Source organism: Perognathus longimembris, chromosome 12 (assembly GCF_023159225.1).
Source record: "Perognathus longimembris pacificus isolate PPM17 chromosome 12, ASM2315922v1, whole genome shotgun sequence".
In the NCBI taxonomy this organism is placed as follows: Eukaryota; Metazoa; Chordata; class Mammalia; order Rodentia; family Heteromyidae; genus Perognathus; species Perognathus longimembris.
Genome location: NC_063172.1, coordinates 21,969,951 through 21,978,330, shown reverse-complemented (window position 1 = coordinate 21,978,330; position 8,380 = coordinate 21,969,951). Strand labels below are relative to the sequence as shown.

General features: G+C 40.6%; 1 pseudogene; it reads right to left on the bottom strand.

Moving 5' to 3' along the window:
* Positions 1–3,367: 3,367 nt before the first annotated feature.
* On the bottom strand, positions 3,368–6,061 carry LOC125360591 (annotated as a pseudogene).
* Positions 6,062–8,380: the final 2,319 nt, after the last annotated feature.

Below are 8,380 nucleotides of genomic sequence, written 5' to 3'. Positions count from 1 at the left end.
AGTGGGTTTTTACTCATCCATTAGAAAGAATGATATTGCACCATCTGCAAAGAAATGGAAGGACCTGGAAAAAAATGTTAAGTGAAGTAAGCCAGACTCACAAAGACGAAGGTTATATGTTTGCCCTCTTATGTGAAAGCCAAAATTAGTTTATAAACTTATAAGTAACTACTTTGGATTATACCAAGTGTACACAATGTATTAAGTGAAATAGTGTAGATTCCTTGAAGGACTCAATGTAATTCCATACAAATGTTATATCAAAGGTCAACAAAGGTTATGGGAAGGGTGAGTAGATGAAAAATGAGAATGGAGGGGAGGAGAGAATGCAGTAAAGAAAATCCCATACATATCATACAAACTTAATTTTGTGAGAAAATTAGGAAAAGGGTGGCCTGGGAGGGATGGGTGACTGACTAAGATGTATTTTGCTTACAAACTGCATTTTGAATGGCAACTCCTTTGTACAACTACACAAAGATTATAAAACTATTTATAAAGGGAACTATTGATACAGTGCTGACCAAATGTATTTCCATTGTTCAATTTTCACAAGTGTACACAAAATGTTTTGGCCATTTTCATTTTTATACCCCTCCCCGGCCCTCTGGTACTAACCACAGTAGAGCTTGTTTTACATTATTACTACTAATTTTCTTTTGTGTACACCAATGGATTTCACTATTATATTTCATACATGGATATATAATAGATTAACCCCTTCTATTGTCTTCTCTTTCCACATTTCTCTTCCCTTCTATTTTTATACCCTCCATCATTCTTATACCCTGTTTACTTCTACTTCACCCCTCACCCAAATAGTTCCAAAGGTACAAATTACAATCATGGTTTTCTCTGTGTGTGTCTCTCTGTCTCTGTCTCTTCTGCATTACATCTTTTTAGGACTAGATTCCTCATATGAGAAGAAATATATGACTTTTGCTATTCAGAACTCACCTTACTTCCTTTAATACCATGATCTCTAGTTCTAGACATTTTCTCCCAAATGATTTAATTGCTTTGTTTATGGTGTAGTTACACACCACACACACACACACACACACTCACACACTCACATGTATATACTCTGTTATGTTTAGTACCATGTTTGGTTTTCTATTCATACTTACAGGGCATATAGGCTGTTTCCACATATACAAGACTCAAAATAGATCCCTGTCTCTCACTCTGTACCTATCTTAGTTTAATTGGACCAGGGTTTTAATGTAGGAACATTGAGATTATTATGGGAAAATATTGAAACATAAATGCACAGGCAGTAATTTCCTGAATAGTTCTTTAACAACTCAGAAAGAATGAGCATGGCTTGACAAATAGGATTGAATCAAAGTGAAAAAGCTTCCACATAACAAAGGAAATAGTTACCGCTGTGAAGCCAGCAAAATTAGAGACAATCTTTCCTAGCCCTACATCCGACAAGGAATTAATAAAGAATATGCAGGAGAATTTTTTAAATGAAACTTTTAAAGACTCAACAACCCAATTTACAAGTGGGTAAATGAGCCCACGCTTATTTGGCATGACAGACAGAACCTGGGCAAGTTTATACATAGTTGTTTTGATTTTCTGAAGCCTAACAATATCATATGATATACACAATTGGGACTTTAGATGCTGGACAAATATCTCCAGCTTAAGCGATGATTGTCATCAATTGACATAATCAGAAGTTTCTATTTTCTTTAGGGACCTACAAGTTGATTTGTGTGCCATAATTTATCTCATTTCTGTCTTGTCTCTCTTTGAATAAGGGTACTTGAAATCTTATAAATTTTAGATATTCTTAGAGTGAGTAGCAATGACGTATAATAGTATGTCTTTTTTTCTTTCTTTTTTTTTGCCAGTCCTGGGCCTTGGACTCAGGGCCTGAGCACTGTCTCTGGCTTCTTCCCGCTCAAGGCTAGCACTCTGCCACTTGAGCCACAGCGCCGCTTCTGGCCGTTTTCTGTATATGTGGTGCTGGGGAATCGAACCTAGGGCCTCGTGTATCCGAGGCAGGCACTCTTGCCACTAGGCTATATCTCCAGCCCTCTTTTTTTCTTTTGAAAGTCAATAGTTTCTAACCTGGTTCCCTGAAATAAACACATAAGTTTAATAATATATTGTCCTTACATAATGTGTAGCCTCAAGTTAATGAGCAAGGTCATCCTTATGATAAGAAAGTTTAGAACAATTTATCTCACCAGACACTTTATTACAAACCATGATTAAGATCAATTGTTTAAAACAAAGCAGAGAAACTACAAGAAAAAGGTAACCTGCTGTCTTTCCTTGTCTGAATGGGATATCAAGTTGGTAATTATCACTGAAGGTTAAATAACAATGTTCAGTGGTCAAAACAACTTTTGCATAGTTTAGATACAATTTCCATGGAGATGTTCTCTGAAGAATAATACATTTTACTGTCTAGAATAAAAGAGGTAGAAGAAGAAAATGAATCACCCAATTCATGTCCAATAAATAAAAAATTAAATGAAGCAAAAACAAATGGGTAGCATACTACAGCTAAAATATTCTGGACATGTAAAATAAATTTAGAAAGAAAATATCTTGAAAGAGATGTACCTTCTCTTTTCAAAAATGTTCTCTGTGTGTTGTAATTTGGTGGTGGTTATGCTTGAGGTACAGGCAAGCCACCAATGATGACTGGGTTATGAAGAATGTGGCACTCATAGGATCACAAAGGTCCAGGAAGAGACTCATTTGCAAATGAGACAACATGGTTGTGAAGGATGTGCCACTGAGTAGCTTCACAGATATTGTGAAGTGCATAAAGCACCTTTCAACAACTTCTTATTATGAAAGATCTGCTTGACTTCCTCCAAAGCCCCTGGTGCCAGAATTCAACAGCCTGGAACCTCTGAAACCTTCTGCCAGGAATTACATCAGATTCTACCTAGAGAGTGCAGAAACATATGAACAACACGTTATAGTAGAAGAGCAATAAAGTATCAGAAGGGCAGAAGTAGAAATGAAACAGTTATCTGAAAGAAGATATCCCTACATAAGTCTGTTCAACCACAAATAAAGTAAAATTAAATTTTAATATTTATGTAGTTCTTAATGAAGAAACCTTGATCTACAGTAAGGTAGACACAATACAAAGATAAATGAAAGGGGAATTTAGACAGGCAGTTCTAATAGAGGATCACAATATCTCCATAGCTATGTACATATGATCATTGATTCTATGTGAAATGAACTCCACGACATGGAAAGAAGAGGTTTTTCTTTGTTGTTATTCTTTTATTTTTTTTACTTTATAAACTTTATTAAAGGTTAAAAGGGTGCTATCACTGAGTTCTACTGGTAGTCCAACAATAAATAAGGGCTAGAAGGAAAAGATGAGCTCAGAAGGGCAGGTGCAGGTGAAGGCTGGAGCTTCATGATACAGAATCCTTAGATGCTGTAGAACCAACTGGAATAAAACGCAGGGCTTCTTGCTACTCAACCAACTCTGCCACATGGTTGGTGCAGACCCTAGTGGTGCCTTGGGGAGGGGTCCGGCTGGTGTAGAAGGCACGCTCGTCATCTAGGCGGGCCTCATGCAAGTGGTGGATGGCAGTGAGACAGGCTTTGAGGCGCTGCCTCAGGGCCAGGGTTCAAGGAGCCAGACAGCTGGGGCCTGCCTGACCTGTCGGGAGCTTCTGAGACCTAAGTGAGTGGAGGGGGGCTGGCACAAAGTGGGCGTTGGGAAGAGAAAGTTAGGCTTGTGGTTGCCGGTGTCCCCTGATTGCAGCGGAGCCACAGGCTGGAATTAGGGCTTCTAGGTTCCAGAGAGTAGTAAGATACTGATGTCCCCTGCTCGACCGGAGGGCAGGCCTCTGGGAATGCAGCCTGTTGCTCATGGGGACTAGAATGAAGGAGTCCAGGCAGTGCTGAAGTACAAGGGTCTGGAATCTTAGGCTGTTCCAGGGAGAACGCTGGTGTCTCTGGCCCAAACCTACAACAAGATTCTGGGGCCCCAGGCCCTGGTGGAGTGCAAAACGGTGCCACTTCAGCCTCTACTCCAGAAAAGGGCTGTGGTTCTTCATACTTCTCTGGAAGGCAGGGTTCTGGCAGCCCAGAGTGCTTTGACAGTCCAGGAAGGGAGGGTGTCCCAGAATTATGCTCTGGGGCATTCAGAGTTTTAGAAATCTCAGTCAGTAGAGGCTGAAGTTCAACCATGTCCAGAGGGGAGCCTCCATTAAGAGGAACACATTTGCCCATTGCCAGTCCCTTCATCTCCTGTCGCAACAGCTGCTGCAGGACACTGATGCGCTGCATCCTTAGTTCTTTTTTTTTAATTTATTTATTAAAAATTTTTGACAAGGTGTTGTGCAAAAGGGGTACAGTTACATAATAGAGCAGTGTGTACGTTTCCTGTGATATCTTACACCCTGTTTTTCTTTCCTGTCCCTAGATCAGGTAGACATATATACATTACACAGTGTACCAAAAACATATACAGTAGCCACGTGGCATATGCCAAAAGAAATTCACCTAGGACTTTAAATATAACGTCAACAATAGAGTTTGCTTATCCTTGTCTTATATAATCATACATACATAGCTTTTGAGCTATTGTGATCCACTGAGAGGTCTATTTTTGACCTTTATATGTTGAGTAGTTGGTTTTAGTTACATAATATGAGGTCACTGACCAAAACCTGTGGCAAATACCATTTGACAAGAAGTAATACCATTTGACAAGAAGTGTTTTTGTTTTTGTTTTTGTTTTTTTTGCAGACCTGGTCTTTAGTTCTTGGAGGCTGGGGTTTTGATCGGGATGTGATCCAGAAGGACTTGCCGTAGTTGGGTATCCAGACCTCTCCTGCATCCTGACATAACCGTCCTGGTTAAACAACTGTACAGTGATCTGCTCCCAGGGTGTGGCAGGCTCTTCAGGACAAGATTGAGGAGAGAGTCCACTGGGCCACCGGGCCTGCTGAACTCTGGGGACTGATCAGATGGGAGTGAATTGGACTTCTGGTCGAACTGCAACAAGTCGCAATGATTTAGAATATGGGGTCAGAGTTGGGAGGCCAGGAGATAGTACCCGCTGAGCTCGTCCAAAGGGTGATGGGTGGGTGACAGAAGGTGGCACCACACAGCCAGGCATAGGTTGGGCCAAAGGGGCAGGGGAGGGCATCACATGAGACTCACCACTGACCCAGGCATGTGTTATCTCTCGTGTTTCTCTTAATGGTACACTCTGGGCCAAACCCAGGAGGGCTCCTCCTCCTTCATCTGAGTGAGGGATAATCTCATGTTCTTCAGAGAGAGAGAGGAAGCAGGTTGCACCGGGGTCTCCAGGAGCAATCTTGAGCCTTGTTTCATTGAAGTCCAGCTGCTGCCACCTGCCTCTCTTCTTAGCTCCGGTAAACTGGGACAAAGCTTCTAATCTCTGGGAGCACAAAGTCTGGCTTCGAGGTCCTGGCCCCTCCAACCTTGAGAAGCAAGAAGCCCTAGCAGAGTCCAGTCGGTGGATGGGGGGCCTGGGGGCTAGGTATGCAGAGACCTGAGCATTCTGACCTCTCCGGGCGGTGCCTCCCTTGCTCCCTCCAACCAGTACTCTTCGAGCCAGACTAGACTGGCGCCCCAGGGAATGGCCCTTCACCCCCTCACCTGACAGGATGGTGGCCAAGGCTGCAGGGTCAGCCACAAACTCTATGGCCGCTGGAGACTCTGTCTGGGGAGGGGGCCCAGGCCCCACATTTTGTCCCCCAGGGCTAGGCTTGAGCTCTTTCAACGGGTTCCATTGTTGAGTATTCCCCACCAAACTTTGTGATTTCTCTGTTTGGTGCATGGCTTTCAACCTGGGGCTTGCTGAATCAACCAGAGAGCGCTGAATACTGAGCGATGGCTTCTGCACCAGGATCCTTGGATCCTGGTTCTCCTGGTCCAGTGGGCGTCTCTGAGAGCAGATGGGAATCTTGCTAGGAGTGGGAGATACACCTCGGAGGCGGGGATGCTTTGTGACTTGGAGGGTGGTCATGACGGCTTTCCGGCAACTCTAGTGGAGGACAGGAAATAAATAACGATTTCAAGTTTCTCGGGCTTGCCTCTGCTTCTTCTTCCTCTTCTTCTTTTTTTTTTTTTTTTTTTCCTCCCTCCGATTTACTGGGCTTCTGCTAATTCTAATTTCCCAGTTTGTAAAATACCTGTTGTTGTTCTTAATGTACTATGTAAAGTTATTTCTTTTTTCTTTCCTTTCCCCCCTATGGTTTATCTCTGGTGTCATTGTATTTAATTTTGGTACCCTGTGATGTGTGTGTGTGTGTGTGTGTGTGTGTGTGTGTGTGTGTGTGTGTGTGTGTGTCTGAATTAGGGAAAGGAAACAACAAAATGGTGAGACAAAGGACAAAGAGAGAACCAATGCAATAGGGATACTCACAAGCCACTATTTTAGAAATGAACTTTATAACTTGTGGAGGGGGAGGGAAAATGAGAGGTAAATGAGGGTAGGGTAATAATGTTTGACAAGAAATGTACCTTACATATGTAACTGTGACCCCTCTATACCCTCTATCATGTTGACATTTTTTATTTTTTTGCCAGTCCTGGAGCTTGAACTCAGGGCCTGAACACTGTCCCTGGCTTCTTTTTGCTCAAGGCTAGCACTCTGCCACTTGAGCCACAGCGCCACTTCTGGCCTTTTCTATATATGTGGTGCTGAGGAATTGAACCTAGGGCTTCATGTATATGAGGCTAGCACTCTTGCCATTAGGCCATATTCCCAGCCATGAGAAATTATTTTAAATGAAGAAAAATGCTGAATCAAGGTTCAATACTATGGATCAATATCATGAATACACTAGTTTGCTCTAAGGATATAAGGAAACTCATTTATTGATTGCTGTTTTTTTTTTCCTTTTTAGTTAAAAAATACAAATGACCTTTAGTGGATATGTGGAGAAAATAAAAGTATGAGATTATTTCTGAATTGAAAACCTATAAGTTTAATATTATGAAAGTTGAAAATAACAAAATGCATCGCAGGAAATTCTTTTATCCTGAGATTAAAAATTAATAGCAGTAACATCACAATGTCATTAAATAGTGGATTTTTAGGAATTGTAAAGATGAGAGATTAAATGAGATGATGCCTGTGAAGCCCGATACATTAAGGATGGTTAAGAAATGATAATTCACTTCCACCAAATATAGATTTAAATTACCTCTCTACCAGATATTTCATTTCTTTTCTTACCAAGATGAAAAAGGAATAAAAAATGAGAGTTGAAACATTATGGGATTTTCTTTGCTGCAGTCATTAGACAATGCAATGACATCACAATTTTCTAAAGCTCTCACTTTATTTTTCTAATAGGTCTTAATGCCTTGTGCTGAGGATCAAACTCGGGGCCTTCTGTCTGACAGACAAGTGCTCTGTTACAGAGCCAGGTCCTCAGACTATTTCCAACTGGTTTCTAAGAAAGTAAACTAAGTCATTTTTTTCTTAACAAAGCATTAGATGTGTTTCACTTTGGAAGTGCCATCTTGAAGGTTGTTTTTCAGAGCTTCTCTCTCTATATATTATTCTTCATAAATCTAGTCATTCCTCTCTGTGGTTCTTCCTATTGAATTTTATTCATTTGAAAGAACTTTAGAGATCTTCCAAGTTCACTGACTTTCTTACTAAGATTGTCTGAGTATGTGCTGTCCACAGACAAATACCTTACATATGTAACTGTGACCCCTCTATACATCATGTTGACAATTTTTTTAAATGAAGAAAAATGTACACTGTTTTTCATATTTATGGATAGATGTGAATGCTGGAATTATATGGCTCAAGCTGATGGAGTGCTTCTTGTTTAGCAAGTGGGAGGACATGAGTTCAACCCTCACACTGCCAAAGAAGAGAGAAAAATCACTTCTGGTTTTTGGAGCATACACAATTTTTATTTTTCATCACCTTGCTGTGAAATCTAACTTTATCTCACTGAAATTTAATTCCCTCTGTTCCTTTTTTCTCTTCCTTCCTATTCCCTCCCCTCCTCACCAGGACACTGGTGATTCTAACTTCTTGAAGATTAGCTAGTTTGGATTTCACATAGGAGGGAAGTCATTCTGCCTCTGGGTCATTTCACTTACCATAAAAACTTCTAGTCTGATATAGTGAAACACAGTTTCCAGTGCTCAGTAATTCTGAGCATGCTTTCACACACTCATTGTCCATTCGCATACATTTGCTCATTTTAATTGAATTATTTGCTTTATTTCTATTGTTATTGAATTGTGTAAGGTTTTTATTTATAAATTTTGGATATTATCTGCTAGTCTGATTATATTTTGCAAACTTTTTAGTATTTCTGTAAGTTGTCTTTGCTCTCTGTTGATTATTCTGTTTGTTGTGAATAGCTTTTAGTTTGAT